We start from the raw sequence: 17,389 nt of genomic DNA on the forward strand, positions 1-17,389 counted from the left end.
TCCAGCTCTAAACCAGAAGCAAATTCGCATCTAGCGCTGACGCCAAGAAATTGGGAAAATGATCAGGAATAATAATAAGATAAGCCACCAGGCTTCAATTGGAACCATCATAATACGGTTCTACCTATAATGTTCGTTTCTTTGAATGTAATGTACACTCGAGCATTCTGTTTTTCAATGTTATCATTTCTGCAATAGTGAATAACAATCAGAGTAAAATGTATGCCTATGAACAGTGAATTATAATGTACAATTATACCAACAACACCTTGTGAATAAGTTGTTTCTTAGGTTGGCCGAAAATAAACCCTTCGCGCAACGGCCTGTTAAGGATTTGGCTTGCGAAGGCGACTGCTGCCCAACCAAATGGATAGTGTTCAGCGTCACGACACCATTAGTCGTCATCTTTCGTTTCGCATTTGATATCACAAGGCTGAGCGTTTCCTCTTCCAGGCTTCAGTCCAGTAAAATCACACAACTTGTGGGGAGTCGAACCTGGGGCACCAGGATTAAGATATTCACGCTATCCGTACACCTCGGGGGAGGGGGTTCGGCGGATGGCCATGTGCTACTATGGTAGGCCTTGGATAGTTAACTAGGGTTTACCACTCGAGACTTAATTTGGATTAAGTGTACAAGCCTTAGACGAGCACCGAAAATATAACGGTTATCGTCGTCAGGTTATTATGAAAGACCTCCAAATTTTAGCTATCCATTCTCCATTTCTTTAAATTGAGTTATGGCAAAAGTTTTAATCCAGAGACGCACTGAAAAGCTCACGAGGGAGTTAACTTATCATTGTCTAGTACGCATTTCTACGTAGTGAACTATGTATCAAAAGCAAAGCCTTCTCCGTACAAGCTACAAAAGCCCTGAAGAAGTTAAAATTTCGGTCCTATAATAATGATACGTCGGATCGAGTAGTTAACTGGTCACCTTTACTGCTCATTTCTGGTGTGGGGTGAGTAAAACCCAGAGCTAGATGCCTTTCTCGACGTGGAAGACTCGTTTCTAAATGTCTCGAATTTCTGAGAACGAACCGAACCCTTCCTCACCGCCTCAGCTAAACAGCCTCCATGAGCTGACTAACATACATTTGCAAATTCCAAGCGCAGAAGGGACTCAGTTTACGATACTGATGTTAGATTTGTGTATGACTTCGTACCGTTATGAAAGAAGGACAGCCGAAAAAAAAAAGGTGCGCTTTCGTGGATTTTCCTTACACTAGTACCGACTGTGCAATTAATTATAGGGGGAAAGTGGTGAAACTGAGACAGATGGTGTCGTTTCAATTTTTGAACGCTGGCATGGAAAGTACAGTGTTAGTTATACAAAGGTTTTGGTGACAGCAGGGCCTTCAGGAAAGTTATGGAAAGTAAATCGCATGGTGACATATAAATATCAAAATTAGAATGAATAGGGCATGTGCAAAAACGCACTGGCACGCCTTAGACGTTTTAGAAGGGACAGTAAAGGTAAGCGTCTCGAAGACAACAAACCACTAGCAGGTTAAAGGGGGATCTCTGAAAAAATATTGATAGGCTTCAGTTGTTCTAGGTACAGGCTATAAGAAGCAATGCAGACAGCTTGGAAATGTTTACTGTGGACAACTTATTGTACATTGACTATTACAGTTATCCGAAAGGTAGTAGCTCATTGACCAAATATAACAGGGCTCAACTCACTGGTGAAAACTACAAACACCACTATGAGATGGTTATGGACGGTTAAGGTCCATTGTCTTGGAGCTCCATCCTGTTGAAACCACATCGTTATATCTTCTCCTGGTAGCATATCTTCCAGCAGAAATGGGAGTTCATGTCGTCGAAAGTGCAGTTAGCGTGCGCCTCTTAATTTGCCCTCAAAGGAATGCGGGCCAGTAAGGCCATCACACAAGATTACTCACAATACATTCACTTCTCATTGAACTTGATAAGCTGCATATCGAACCCAGTGGGGATTGTCAGCACTCAAATAGTGCGAGCTGTGGCCGATGGCGGTACAATTGTTGTGGAATCGCGATACAAAAATAATTTCGGCAGGAATGCTGTTTTTTTTTTTCTAGATTTACTAACAGCCACTGACATAAATTCATTCCAGCTTTGAAACCTCGACCGTATAAAATCTGGTTTCGCTGTAGATTGTAGGGTTGATATTCATGCGCATGCAATATTCGTAGTAAGGAAGCCTGACTGATGTTCACCTGTTGTGCAGTTGTCCATGTACTCGTGTGTGCGTTATTGCGAGCTATGTCCAGAACAGCTTCCTCATTCTCACAGACGTTACGAGCTTCTCTTGGACAGAGAGGTCTGTATTGCTTGAAATACCCCTGTTGTTTTAGAAGCCTTTCAAAACTGAGAAAAATTTTTGCAGTCGAAATTCGCCTGCTCGGATACCTTTCCTCATACAGATGTAGAGCCTGCAACGAATTCGCTTATGCTTCCACGTAGATAATGAGCATGCCAATGTATTCGTCAATGGAATACGTGAATGACTGAAGCGACTTATTTTTGATAGTATAGTATTGCAGTATGCGAAACCCACCAAAAATAATAACGGCGTTTTATTACTTGTGTGTGGCACACACTAGCCTATGTTTAAGCACTGGCGTTCATATCGGTGTAACAACTTAAATCCGATGTAGCATTCGAACTGTCAATACTACGTTCCGTTATTTAGTAGGCTAGCTTTGACCACATGCTCTCCGCCACATCCGTGAGTAATCCACGCTTTAAAAATACCTTAGAGTCCATTACTTCACGAGTTCACTGTTCCGTACCATGTCCACTCACTGTATCGTAGTTTAAATCGTTAATTTTGAGTCTTGTTATACCCGATCACTTGGTACGGAATCTTAGCATATCTACAAGGTAGACTGGTGTACGATAAATGATTGCATGTCATATCCTTCGGACGGTCCATAATCACATTTTGGGAACGAAAACACTGTTAATGATCGTTTGCAGGATGTGCTTAATGTTTTTTAGTTCCATAAAGGATGCTCGCAGAGAAACTGAGGGTGTGGTCAGGCATTAAGGAGTATGAGGGAGGAGTTGGAGAGTTTGAGGGAGAAAATTAGGATTCTCTCAGTAGACAGGAAGGAAGGTAGGCCTCCCTCAAATGATGGACAGGAAACAGTAGGTGTAAGAGGGATGGGAAGGAAAGGGATGAATTATAGAAGACAAGTGGTCTAATGTTTTAAGGGGAAGGAGATTACAGGCTAAGGGCTGTACTTAGGATTAGAATTCAGGACAGGTGTTTGTGAGAAATCGGTACACTACAGCTTGAACAACAGAGGGAAGATGAGGAACAGAGAACCCTTGCTGGGAAGTGCGGACGCAGGAGGAAAAGGAAAGGTAGGAAAAGACACGGTGGAAAAGGAATTAGGTTAAGGCAAATGTTGAGGAAAGTAGAGGAAAATGTGGAGGGAAAGGAGAAGGAGGTAGCGTTTCACGTTGGTACCAACAACGTAAGGCAAGCAGGTGTAAGTACCAACATAACTGGGGATGTTTCGGATCTGGTAAATACAGCATGGATGAAGTTTAAGGAAGCGGAGATTGTTATCTGTGGATTACTGTGTAGAAGGGATACTGACTGGAAGGTGATTGGGGAGGAAGGAGAAATTAGCTTCCACAGTCATCAGCAAAGATGGGGCAGCCCAGGAGGGAAGGGGATCAAATGAGGTGGATAGGGTTGAGGCTCTGATCATGGGGGATTCAATTGTTAGACATGTCGGAAAGTGTGCGGAGAAAAGGGAACAAGGGTAGATTGTTATCCAGGAATTAGGGTAAGGCAGATGTTGTGGAAAGTAGAAGAAAATGAGGAGGGAAAGGAGAAGAAGGTAGCGTTTCACGTTGGTACCAACAACTTACGGCGAGCAGGTATAAGTGCCAACCTAGTTGGGATGTTTCGGATCTGGTAAATACAGCATGGGTGAAGTTTAAGGAAGCGGAAATTGTATCAATGGAATACAGTGTAGGAGGGATACTGACTGGAAGCTGATTGGGGATTTAAATCAGACTATGGAGTGGGTAGGTGGGAAACTGGGAATGATATTTCTAGATCCTAATGGGTGAGTAGGAGATAAGGATCTGCACTCAGACCGCCTTCACTTAAACCACACTGGTACGTATAAGTTAGAAACCCTGTTTAGAAGGGTAATTGGGAGGTACATTCAGGGAAACGGGGCGGTCTAGGGAGCGGTGATAAGGGTAAAGCTATCTGGAAATCAAGTAGGGATGACGTACAATTATTAGTGTTGAACTGTGGAAGTATTGTAAAGAAAGGAACAGAATTAAGTAATCTATCTAAATGAAATAATAGTACTGACTGACTGACTGACTGACTGACTGATTCATCATCGCCGACCCAAAATTACTGGACGTATAGAAATTAAATTTTATTAGTGTGTAGGTGCCTGCTAAGGGAGGATTTTTAGATATTCCTTCACTAAGAGGGTGAAAAGGGGATGGGATAAATTGTTTAAAAAAGTATATTTCTATCTCAAAGTCCTAAAACTTTACAGACGTAAAAATGTTTATTTGAAATATGAAGAATAAAGAAACACGTAGTTTTGGTAAATACCAACGGGGGGGGGGGGGGCAAGGTGGAAAAGGAGTTCAACACCTTTAATGAGGATACTTATATCTCAAAACCTGAAGATGTTTCATACATGAAAGTTGGTATTTTTAATGTCCTTGAAAACCGAAGAAACACGTATAATATTTTTTCTGGAAAATCCATGAATAGGGGGTGAACTGGAGTGATAAAGGGGGCGAATATTAAAAAGGCTGTATCTACAGTATATTTAAAAAATGTAACATGTTACAGACGAGAAAATTGATATTTGGAATCTCCTGTAAATGTAAACAAACATTAAAATGTTTGTATTCGTAGAATCCACTTAATAGGAACTGAAAAAGGGGGTTAATTTCTAACATGAACATATCTACGGAATTGATAGATCTTTACATCTTCTATTTATTGATCTATTTTCTTTTCAATCGCATCACAGGTTTACTAGTAATTTCTAAAGCATTTTCTCACATTTTGGCGCGCGAGGGTGGGGATATGGGAATTCCACTTTCTGCGTTGAGATAAGTACTAGAAACATCTGGCCTCCATCACTGCACGGCTATCTTAAATGCGTCATTAAATTTGCGCTTGAGAAGTAATTCAACTTCTTACATTATCAAATATTACATATTATGCCGAGTTTATTGTTCCTTATTTGTATTTTCTTCGGCTTGTGACGAATTTTCCTTATTATTATTATTATTATTATTATTATTATTATTATTATTATTATTATTATTATTATTAGTATTGGTTAGCCCCCGAAATTTTTGGGTTGGTATCCGAGAAATTGACAGGGAAACGGTGATAATATCCAGTTCTTAAGTAAAAACACTGTAACTTTAACCACGCCTACTGAGACACGCAGCAATGGTACATAGCATCCTCTCTCGTTCTCGCTTCCACGATAGAAAGCGCGATACCAAGGCCACGCTGTACTTACGGCTTATCCCTTTCTGTACGCGTAACTAGAGCTCCTGCATCCGAACTCGCGCAGCGTCGCTCGTGTACCGGAACGGGCATAAAATGCTGTTGCAACCAAATACTTCATAAATCAATGCGGTAAACAGCACATATATATTGCTGGGCTTCATTACATATCTATTAACGTAGAATTGAACGGTTTCAATACTTACCAGATATTGTTATAGGAGCTGAATCATGTCTGAGAAATGATACAATGGATGCAGACATATTCTCTTGGAAATGGAGTGTGTATCTTAGAGAGAAGATAGGAATGGTAGGAGGGGGAGTACTCATTCTGGTGAAGAAGAATTTTTAAGTTACGAAGAAGTTAAAAATGACAAACATGAAATACTAAGTGTAAGGTTCATCTCTAAAGATAATAGGCACCTTGATGTCATTGGAGTGTACAGACCGTAAAAGGGTAGCGCTGACGCCGATTCAGAATTATTTGATAAGATAATCAGCTATGTGGGGAACGATGTGGAAAGGAACATGATTGTAGTGGGTGATCTAGAATTACCAAACGTCAATTGAGAAGGTAATGCGAACGACAGAAAGCATGACTAACAAATGGCAAGTAAGTTAATATGGGAAGGACAACTGATTCAGAAAGTGATAGAAGCAACTAGAGGGAAGAATATTCTGAACATGGTGCTGGTAAAACCAGGTGAGCTCAATAGAGAAACCAATTAATAGATGGTATTAGTAATCACGAAGCTGTTTTTGTCGTATTTAAAAATACACTGACTGACAGTGACAATGCAACACCAAGGAGGAGTGGTTCGAAAGGGATGAAAGTTGGGGAAAAAACAGAGACGGCACGGATGAATAATTGATGTTTATTTCAAACCGATATGCAGGTTACACAATGCGCACGGCATCGACTCAGTAGGATGTAGGACCACCGCGAGCGGCGATGCACGCAGAAACACGTCGAGGTACAGAGTCAATAAGAGTGCGGATGGTGTCCTGAGGGATGGTTCTCCATTCTCTGTCAACCATTTGCCACAGTTGGTCGTCCGTACGAGGCTGGGGCAGAGTTTGCAAACGGCGTCCAATGAGATCCCACACGTGTTCGATTGGTGAGAGATCCGGAGAGTACGCTGGACACGGAAGCATCTGTACACCTCGTAGAGCCTGTTGGGAGATGCGAGCAGTGCGTGGGCGGGCATTATCCTGCTGAAACAGAGCATTGGGCAGCCCCTGAAGGTACGGGAGTGCCACCGGCCGCAGCACATGCTGCACGTAGCGGTGGGCATTTAACGTGCCTTGAATACGCAATAGAGGTGACGTGGAATCATACGCAATAGCGCCCCAAACCATGATGCCGCGTTGTCTAGCGGTAGGGCGCTCCACAGTTACTGCCGGATTTGACCTTTCTCCACGCCGACGCCACACTCGTCTGCGGTGACTATCACTGACAGAACAGAAGCGTGACTCATCGGAGAACACGACGTTCCGCCATTCCCTCATCCAAGTCGCTCTAGCCCGGCACCATGCCAGGCGTGCACGTCTATGCTGTGGAGTCAATGGTAGTCTTCTGAGCGGACGCCGGGAGTGCAGGCCTCCTTCAACCAATCGACGGGAAATTGTTCTGGTCGATATTGGAACAGCCAGGGTGTCTTGCACATGCTGACGAATGGCGGTTGACGTGGCGTGCGGGGCTGCCACCGCTTGGCGGCGGATGCGCCGATCCTCGCGTGCTGACGTCACTCGGGCTGCGCCTGGACCCCTCGCACGTGCCACATGTCCCTGCGCCAACCATCTTCGCCACAGGCGCTGCACCGTGGACACATCCCTATGGGTATCGGCTGCGATTTGACGAAGCGACCAACCTGCCCTTCTCAGCCCGATCACCATACCCCTCGTAAAGTCGTCTGTCTGCTGGAAATGCCTCCGTTGACGGCGGCCTGGCATTCTTAGCTATACACGTGTCCTGTGGCACACGACAACACGTTCCACAATGACTGTCGGTTGAGAAATCACGGTACGAAGTGGGCCATTCGCCAACGCCGTGTCCCATTTATCGTTCGCTACGTGCGCAGCACAGCGGCGCATTTCACATCATGAGCATACCTCAGTGACGTCAGTCTACCCTGCAATTGGCATAAAGTTCTGACCACTCCTTCTTGGTGTTGCATTTGCTCTGTCAGTCAGTGTATATGTGTTAGAAAAGAAGGTCTTAAATGTAGGACTATCAGGCAGTACCACATGGCTGATAAAACAGGCATGAGGTAGTTTTTAAAAATTAAGTATGATCGATAGAAAACGGTAAATAAAAATGTAAACAGACTCTGGGATGGGTTTAAAGCAATTGTTGAGGAATGTGAAAAGGGGTTTGTACGTTTAAAGGTGGTAAGGAATGGTAAAGACCCATTAAATTATAACAGAGAAGTAAGGAGACTAAAAAGGAGGTCCTGGTTAGAAAGAAATAGAGTTAGAAATGGCTGTGGAAGTAAGGAGAATTTGAAAGACCTTACTAGGAAATTGAATCTAACAAAGAAGTCAGCTAAGGGTAACATGATGGCAACCATTGTTGGCAGTCATACAAATCTTAGTGAAAAATGGAAGGGTATGTATAGGTACTTTAAGGCAGAAACAGGTTCAAAGAAGGACATTCCAGAAATCATTAATGAACAAGGGGAGTGTGCATGTGAGGATCTTCAAAAGGCAGAAGTATTCAGTCAGCAGTATGTAAAGAGTGTTGGTTATAAGTATAATGTAAGGATAAAGGAGGTGAATAATACTAAAGAAGTATTAAATTTATCTATATCAGCCACATTTGAAATAATATACAAAAGTAGCAAATTATAAATGCAGCTGGAATTGATAATATTTAGGGGGATATACTAAAGAAAATGGGTTGGGATATAGTACAATAACCGAAGTACTTATTTGATTATAGTTTGCCTGAAGGAGCTATAAGAAAATAATATAGAATTGTTATATTATGCTCTGTGTGTGAAGGAAATGGTGACTGGTATAAAACTTAAAATTACAGGCCAGTCAGTTTGACATGCACTGCATGTAAGATTTGGGGAAGCGTTCTTTCTGATCATATCTGACATGTTTGTGAAATAAATAACTGGTTCGACAGAAGGTTATTCCACTGAAGCTGAGCTTGTAGGATTCCAGCAAGATATAACAGATATCTTGGATCCAGGTGAAATGGTCTGCATGGCGATTGATCTGTCTAAAGCATTTGATTGGGTGGATCATGAGCGACCACTGGCAAAAATGACTGCATATGGATTAGACAAAGGAGTGACTTAATTGGTGGCTATATTTCTAGAAAATATATCTCAGGGAATTACAGTAAGCGAAGCTTTATCTGACCCGGTGATAATTAAGAGGAGAATTCCTCAAGGTAATATTGTTGAACCTTTATGTTTCCCCATAGATATAAATTATATGATTAAAGAAGTGGAATCAGAGATAAAGCCTTTTGAATATTTTTTTGTGTGTATAGATTAACAAATAAATTACAAGTTTGTGAGCAACTACGAATTAACCTGGATTATTGTTGTGAGATGGACAGTAAGGTATGGTATGATGATAAACGGGGTTAAAAGTCTGATTGTGAGTTTTACAAATATGAAAAGTCCTCTCAGATTTAATTACTGCGTTGATGGAGTTAAAGTTCATTTAGGGGATCATTGTAAGTACCTAGGTGTTAATAAAAGGAAAATTCTTCATTGGGGTAATAACATAAATGGGATTGAAAATAAAGGGTACATATCTCTGCACATGGTTATGTGTGTATTTAGGGGTTGTAGTAAGGATGTAAAGATGAGGGCATATAAGTCTCTGGTAAGACCCCAAATGGAGTATGTTTCCAGTGTATGGGACCCTTACCACTATTATATTATCCAAGAACTGGAAAAAATTCCAAAGAAAAGCAGCTCGATTTGTTCTGGGTGATTTCCGGCGAAACAGTAGCGTTACAATAATGTTGCAAAGTTTGTGCTTGGGACAATTGGGAGAACAAAGACGAGCTGCTCAACTAAGTGTTATGTTACGAGCTGTCGGTGGAGAGATGGCGTGAATGACATTGGTAGACTAATAAGTTTGATAAAAGTAGGAAAGATCACAATATCAAAGTACAGTTGAAATTCAAGAGGACAAATAGGGGAAAATATTTGTTTGTAGGAGGGGTAATTAGAAATTGGAGTATCTTACCAAGGGAGATGTTTAATAAATTTACAATTTCTTTGCAATCATTTAATAAAAAGGCTAGGAAAGCAACAGACAGGGAATGTGCCACCTGGGCGACTGCCCTAAATGCAGGTCAGTGATTGATTGATTGATTGATTGATTGATTGATTGATTGATTGATTGATTGATTGACGACGATCTCACAGTATTTTTATGTTCCCAGAATAAAATATTTGTAGACGGAGCTGATTCTCTTTGTATAAATTGCGTTTGAAATACTGTAGATTGAATCTTCTAAGGTAATATAACCAAGGCCATCTATAGTCAGATATTATATACATAGTTCCTCATTTCACAATATTATTATTGCAGCACTTCGACTGTGGCACAAAATATACTCTTGGAAACAGAAACGCATTTGCTCTAATTGTGCTCGCCTTTGTAAGCTATATATTACGACAAAGTAAGGGCTTCAACAGACGTTTTATGGCATTACAAGCACTTCCCGCATCATACTTTCTGGATGAGAATTTCATTTAGATCTACAAATGTTACCCATACAATTTTTAAATATTTGGGCAGCGTACACACATCAACGTACCTCGAAACATTAAAATATTTCGGATATTCCACAGTCCCACTTCTGTGTATAACGCTCAATAAAAGATCGACAAGCATGTAATCATGCACTTGCTAAGTGATTATCCCGTCAACAACGGGCACAAAACGTAGGTTAAATAAGGTACAGAAATAATCTTCTCTACTTGATTTTCGTGGCACTGACACTAGCAGATATTATGTCAACGATAGGATAGGAAAGGGCTAGGAATGGGAAATAAGTTATCATGGGCTTAAACCAGGTAGAGCCCCAGCATCTGCCTGGTGCGGAAATGGGAAACCACGGTAAGCTATCTTCAGGCCTCCCGAGAGTGGGATTAAAACACACTGACTTGCGAATGCAAGCTTACAGTTATAATAGTTAAGATTATTCGAAAGGTATAAATGGATCTGCTCCAAAGCGCTTTGGAGTGATAGCCGGTAAACTAACTGAGAAATTAACGAGCAATATTACTATATCTTCGCAAGCATACGGTAAGTATACTATGTATAACACAAGTCGATAAACATAGATACTTGACCCCTAGTATGTAAACGTCACAATACATCATGGAGTGTTTTTTTTACTGAGAACAGTAGGCACAGTAATGGGACATATAGTCACATTACGTGACATTCGAAACTAAATTTTGAAGATTTTGTAGATATTGTTCGTTCAGTTATAGCTGTTATAATTTCCAACTTGTGACGGTCACTGTCATTTATGCACTCTCTTCTGCAATATTAAACTTATTATTCGTAAAATAAAGTAAAAATAAATTTCCAATTTTGGACGACAACATTCTTTCGAAAAGTATGTCGTCCATGTTTTGATAGAGTGTGTACCATTATATTCTCGTCGTGTGTTTGATACTGTCACCGTAATGTTTACTGTGTCTCGCGAACTATGTGGTCTGACTGTCACTGTTGAAACTGACACTGGTGGAAGTGAATGTTGTTTTAGGAGCAACACCCGGTTTATTTTCAAGTTCGTGACAGGAAGAGGAAACAGGGGTTCTTTCTCCTGCTCTCGATATATGGACTTGCTACTCACTGCGTTTCAAGATTTTAACGGCATCAATTACTAAGTAACTTATATATATTGAGAATGTAATTGATCGGACTTAATTGCAATATTCTGAATATCCTTGGAGTTCGTAGGAGAGAACATTTCCCTCATAATGCTCTGCAAGTACAATAATATTATTTATTTTCGCACAATTAAAGCTAAATTGTTTTGGTTATTTTTAAACCGCAGACGACCGTGTACAGGACGACGTCACAGGAATACCAACCACAGTGTCATTTAAAAAGACCATTAAAAGGTGCAGCAGGATTCGAGTGAAATGTACAGTTCTAGTATTTCATTGATCGTGTTATTACATTATTATTATTATTATTATTATTATTATTATTATTATTATTATTATTATTATTATTATTAATTTTGTAATCGTATTACTATGTATATACCAGTGGGGTGCAACTTTATTTCAGTCATAACATATTGTGTATATGTTACAGTAACTTTATTTAGCATTAATTACGATAGCATTAATCATGATTCTGATGTACAATAATTGGCTTAGTATATAAGGAGGCCTAATGGCCATAACTACGCGAATAGCTGCATTTATCTATATATGTATATATTGTAGCGTGATGGTCGGCATGAAAAAACACACAAATTGTAGCGTTAAAATACTATAGACTCAAATGTACTAATTACCAATAATGGCTTACACACTGCACAGACACATTAGGTTCTCAACTTACACAACCGAGTACACACCATTGCACAAGTTTCCGTTCTCTCTGTTCTCACCACTCAGTCACCATAGTTGTTCACTCTATCGCTTACAAAGTAAAACAGTCACACACTTCCACTAATGTCACATAGTAAGGCAGTTCCACATTCATTCTCGCTGTCTACTATCACAGCCACTTAGTTCACAGCTCAGGCACAACACAGTCTAAAATTCTGTACGTCGTACAAGGTTCCGTACACTCAAACGGACTTCGTTTACTGTCCTTTGCCGACTTCTCTCACGCTGCGCCAGAAACACACACTTTCACCCCACAGAAGTTGGACATAAGATTTTCAATATAGTTGTGATGGAAATACTACCAAGGCAAGGGTGAAGCTTTTTCTACAAATTCATGGGAACAAACCCTTTTGTATCAATTTGTTAAGAAATAGAGTATCTCTTAACCTATTATACACCAACTTCTTCGCGAAATTTTAAATTATTTCGTAGGATGGAAATCTAAAAATGCCTAAACGTTCTGTTTTTAGGAACCCGAATGCCCTTCATATTTTAATTAGCTGAAAGATTCTATACATTTTCATCCTACATTTTGTATGAAAGTGTTGAATGTAGGCGTGTTAATGCCTAACGTCCGACTCGTTGGCTGAATGGTAAGCATACTAGTCTTCGGTTCAGAGGGTCGTGGATTTTAACCTTCATTGGCTAATTCCAATGGCCCGGGGGCTGGGTGTTTGTGCTGTCCCCAACATCCATGCAACTTACACACCACACATAACACTATCCTCCACCATAATAACACGCAGTTACCTACACATGGCAGATACCGCTCACCATCATCGGAGGGTCTGCCTTACAAGGGCTGCACTCGGCTAGAAATAGCCACACGAAATTATTATTATAATGACTAACAAGCTTAAATATTGCTATTCTCTCATGCTACTGGCGCGTGTAAACGTGTTCTGCCGTTTTATTGACTGGATAACTATAGTAGAACGCGCAGTTGGCTTGAATCAGCCTCTGTTAAGGACAGAATCCTTTTTAAGTAAAATATTCCGGTCATTTCCTCTGAATACTTTTGTCCAACAGTTTTTACTGCGCTGCAAATCATTTCCACATGGCTGATTTGTAGTTAATTTTTCACTGCAAATAGAGTGATGAGAGAAACCGCAAATCGCCAGAAGCCAGAGCGGTCGTGAACTAAAAAACTTTGCTAAAGCAAAACTGCTCGGATCAAGAAATGTGCCCTGCGTATCCGAATGTGCACAATATGAATGGCTAAAGGAAAATGAGATATTTTTAAAACCAAATCCATGAAGTATGCATGAAGGATATTGGTGTTCAATCGACCGAATTAACTGATTGATAGATTAAATAGGAATGAGGTATGTCTGTTCCAAATGTACTATTTCCACTTCAAGAATAAACTCAGATTTCGTCCACATGCATTACAGTAGGTGAATTCTATCAATTGCTACGACCAGACCAGAATGATGTAATTCCGTAAGGAACGTAACACACCCGGTCACGGGTACGTTCCAGGTGCCTTTCGTTATACTTTCATTGAGATTTCCCCTAAGTTTTCATGGTGGAAATAGATTCATTTGAACTTTTCCATAACGTAAATAGATCCCTTTGAAGAGACTCCTCATACATGCTACGCTATAGTACTCAATAATTGTCTCGTTGAGTTCATACATTAAAATATGCGTGCTTAGATATTCAAATTTGTGCAGCCTTTTTCATGATTTAGGTAGGAACTGTAGGTTGATAGATACACTGATGTAATGGTACTCACTTGCAAGGGAAGAATGCTGTGATTTGGGATTTCGCAGTGTAGCTTATTTCCTAGTTGACCTTAATTCAAATTCTCGTGCAGCCACAAAAATTTTATTTGAACTTTGGGGACTGAAATATTAAAACGTCATAAAACCGGTTAAAACCTCATCCTATTTAAACTCAACATGAATATGAGTGTTCCTTCTTTTACTGGTCTACTTTCTAAATATCTGGGGGTGGCAAAATGATCACAAGGACAGTACAAAAAATACAATTTGTGGTTACATCTTTCTTATCTAAAATGTTTACAACTATACACACCAATACAGAACATACTTCAGAGTAACGGAGGTTATCACACAAATTTCGCACACACCATTGAGTAAATAATTATATCTGTTTAATTTCCCTTCAATTTCTACAGACCCTAGGTTGCCAGACTTGTTTTATCCTGCATTCAAATAGGGTTTTTAAGCCTTTGTTTCCTCGCTTGTGGGTGGTGGACGCCCACCCTGTCCCATCCAGTCCATCGTGATCTACAGTTTGTGTTCCACGTCCCAAGCTAACAAATGTTTAAAAGGCAGGCAATTAATTTTGGCAAACTTCGTTAAAAATCTCTGATGACGCAATTTGCGTACGCCTGACTATCTCCCTTGGAAAGTGTCCACTAGAATTCCTCTTGGTTCCAAATGCCAGCACAATTGGAATATTGATGTTGGTGTGTAGACCATGTCAATGGCACCAAATCATAACTATTATTATTAGTAGCATTAGTAGTACCGAGCGAGTGGCCCATGCGGTTAGGGTCGCCCAGATGGGAGGTTGCAATCGAGAGATAGTGGATTCGAATCCCAACGTCGGCAGCCCTGAAGATTGTTTTCCGCGGTTTCCTATTTTAACACCAGGAAAATGGATTGGCTGTACATAATTTAAGGCCATGGCTGCTACCTTCCAAATCTTAGCCCTTTCCCACCTTTTCGTCCCCGAAAACCTTTCCATGTGTTAAGTGCAACGTTAAATATGTAGCAAGAAAAAACAATAATAGTATTCCTTTTACGGCTCGCTTACTACTTTTACTGTTTTGAGACATACCGTGGTACTGAAATTTTTCTCACCGAAGTTCCTTTATTCTTTATCATAGAGTGCGCTGGCACAATTACTGTATGTGGCTCATCGACGCCCAACCCTAGGTCTTCGGGTTTTATGTTTGGAGACTTCGGGGGGTAGTGGTGGCAGGAAGGGTATCCTATATTCAAACCGCGGTCAACTAACTCACACATCACGCATAACACTATCCTCCACCACAACAACACGCAGTTACTTATACATGGCAGATGCCGCCCACCCTCATCGGAGGGTCTGCCTTACAAGGGCTGCACTCAGCTAGAAATAGCCACACGAATTTTTTTTTACCGCAGTCAACTGCATACGAACTTGAGCTTGTGGGCTCCGCTGACCCAACATGAACATGGGAATGTGGTACGGAGTAATACTGTGATTATCGTATAATAATGTTAATATTTGCATGTCCTACTAAATACTTTTCGAATTTTGGAGATACCGAGATGCCAGAATGTTGTTCGACAGGACTTCTACTGAGTACCTTTAAAGCTACCGACATGAGACTGTCATAAGCCGGGATTGAGTTCGTCAATTTGAGCTGAGGAGGCCAGAGCTGAACCTCTTAAAAGGATAAAAATATGGTTATTATTATTAGTATTATTATTATTATTATTATTATTATTATTATTGGTGTTTATATACGAATAAGGAGCTTATTTATCTGATGTCGTTACTGTAAAACTAGTGCGATTATTGTTCTTCGTCTCCTAATGATTTTTATTATTTTATTTTTTTTTTTTGCTATTTGCTTGACGTCTCACTGACACAGATAGGTCTTATGGCGACGATGGGAGAGGAAAGGCCTAGGGATGTGAAGGAAGTGGCCGTGGCCTTAATTAAGGTACAGTCCCAGCATATGCCTTGTGTGAAAATGGGAAACCACGGAAAACCATCTTCAAGGCTGCCGACAGTGGGGTTCGAACCCACTATCTCCCCGATGCGAGCTCAAAGGAGCGCGCTCCTAATCGCGCGGCCAACTCCCCCGGTGTTTATTATTATTATTATTATTATTATTATTATTATTATTATTATTATTATTATTATTATTATTATTATTATTATTATTATTATTATTATTATTATTATTATTATTATTATTTACGAGGTTTGAGCCGGCAGATAATTATTATAGAAGAACATCCTTATATAGCTAGATGGAGTGGAGATTAGTGCTATGTAATTTTGACATGGAGAGTACACATTATGTGCATCACGCTGTATTACATGATGCTGCATAATAGGATACAAGCATGTCTGCTTGTGTAATGCAATAAACTAGCCCCTTTGGAAACTAATCACTGTACTGTACATCGGTCATATCCCTAGGGTCTCCGCAGTACTCTGGCTGTCTTACAATATTCTGGCATTGGGAACGATAAATAACAATACAAGTCTAATGTACTGTACTTACATGCCGTAACGGCTCGTCGCACGCCTCCCTCTGTGTATGTCAGATTTTACCATGTTGAAGAGGATTTTCAAGTGACAATTCAATCTTCCTTCCAAGTCACATTCATATAGTTCTCGACACATGCATTACAAGAATCCTTAGAGGTTAGTTTTAATCTGGAAATTAATAATACCGCAAGTAATACATCGATAGGCATTTTATACAAGTAAATGCTTTCCTTCCAATCTAGCACCTCGGAAATAAAACAATACAAATATCGACGAAGTATAAATGTAGAATGGTTTCTTTTTATGTACGTTTCAAATGTTTGACATATCATCGACTCGATCTTGAATTAGGTATGCAAAAATCAAAAGTAGGTTCGGTTCAACTTTTGTCTGACTGTCTGTCTCTCAGTAGGTTCGTTAAGACATCACGGAGAAGATGTTAAACGTACTTGTGGTTCAGATTCGATGTAAGTTACAGGTCCTATGGCTGTGATCAAGGTATCAACAACAATCTATATATATAAAATAGCTTGTCCTCACTGACTGACTGACTGACTGACTGATTCATCATCGCCGAGCCAAAACTACTGGACATAAAGAAATAAAATTTTGGGGATATATTCACATTAAGATGTAGGTGCTCGCTAAGAGAGGATTTTTGGATATTCCTTCGGTAAGAGGGTGAAAAGGGGGGTGAAATTTTAAAATGAGTGTATCTATATCTCAAAACTTTAAACGTTTATAGATTTGAAAATTGGTATTTAGAATCTTCTTTAAAAATAAGGAAACACGTATTTTTTTGTTTTCAGAAAATACCAATAGGAGGGGTGAAAAAGGGCGAAAATGGGGGAAAATGGGTTGAATGCCTTTAATCAGGATACCGGTACTTATATATCAGAAACCGAAGATATTACAGACCTCAAAACTGGTACTTTTGATCTCTTTTAAAAATAAAGAAACACGTATTTTTTTGTTTTTGGAAAATCCAATTAATGGGAGGGTGAAAAGGGGGTGAAATTTTAAAATGAGTG

This window comes from Anabrus simplex, chromosome 2 (genome assembly GCF_040414725.1).
Source record: "Anabrus simplex isolate iqAnaSimp1 chromosome 2, ASM4041472v1, whole genome shotgun sequence".
Lineage (NCBI taxonomy): Eukaryota > Metazoa > Arthropoda > Insecta > Orthoptera > Tettigoniidae > Anabrus > Anabrus simplex.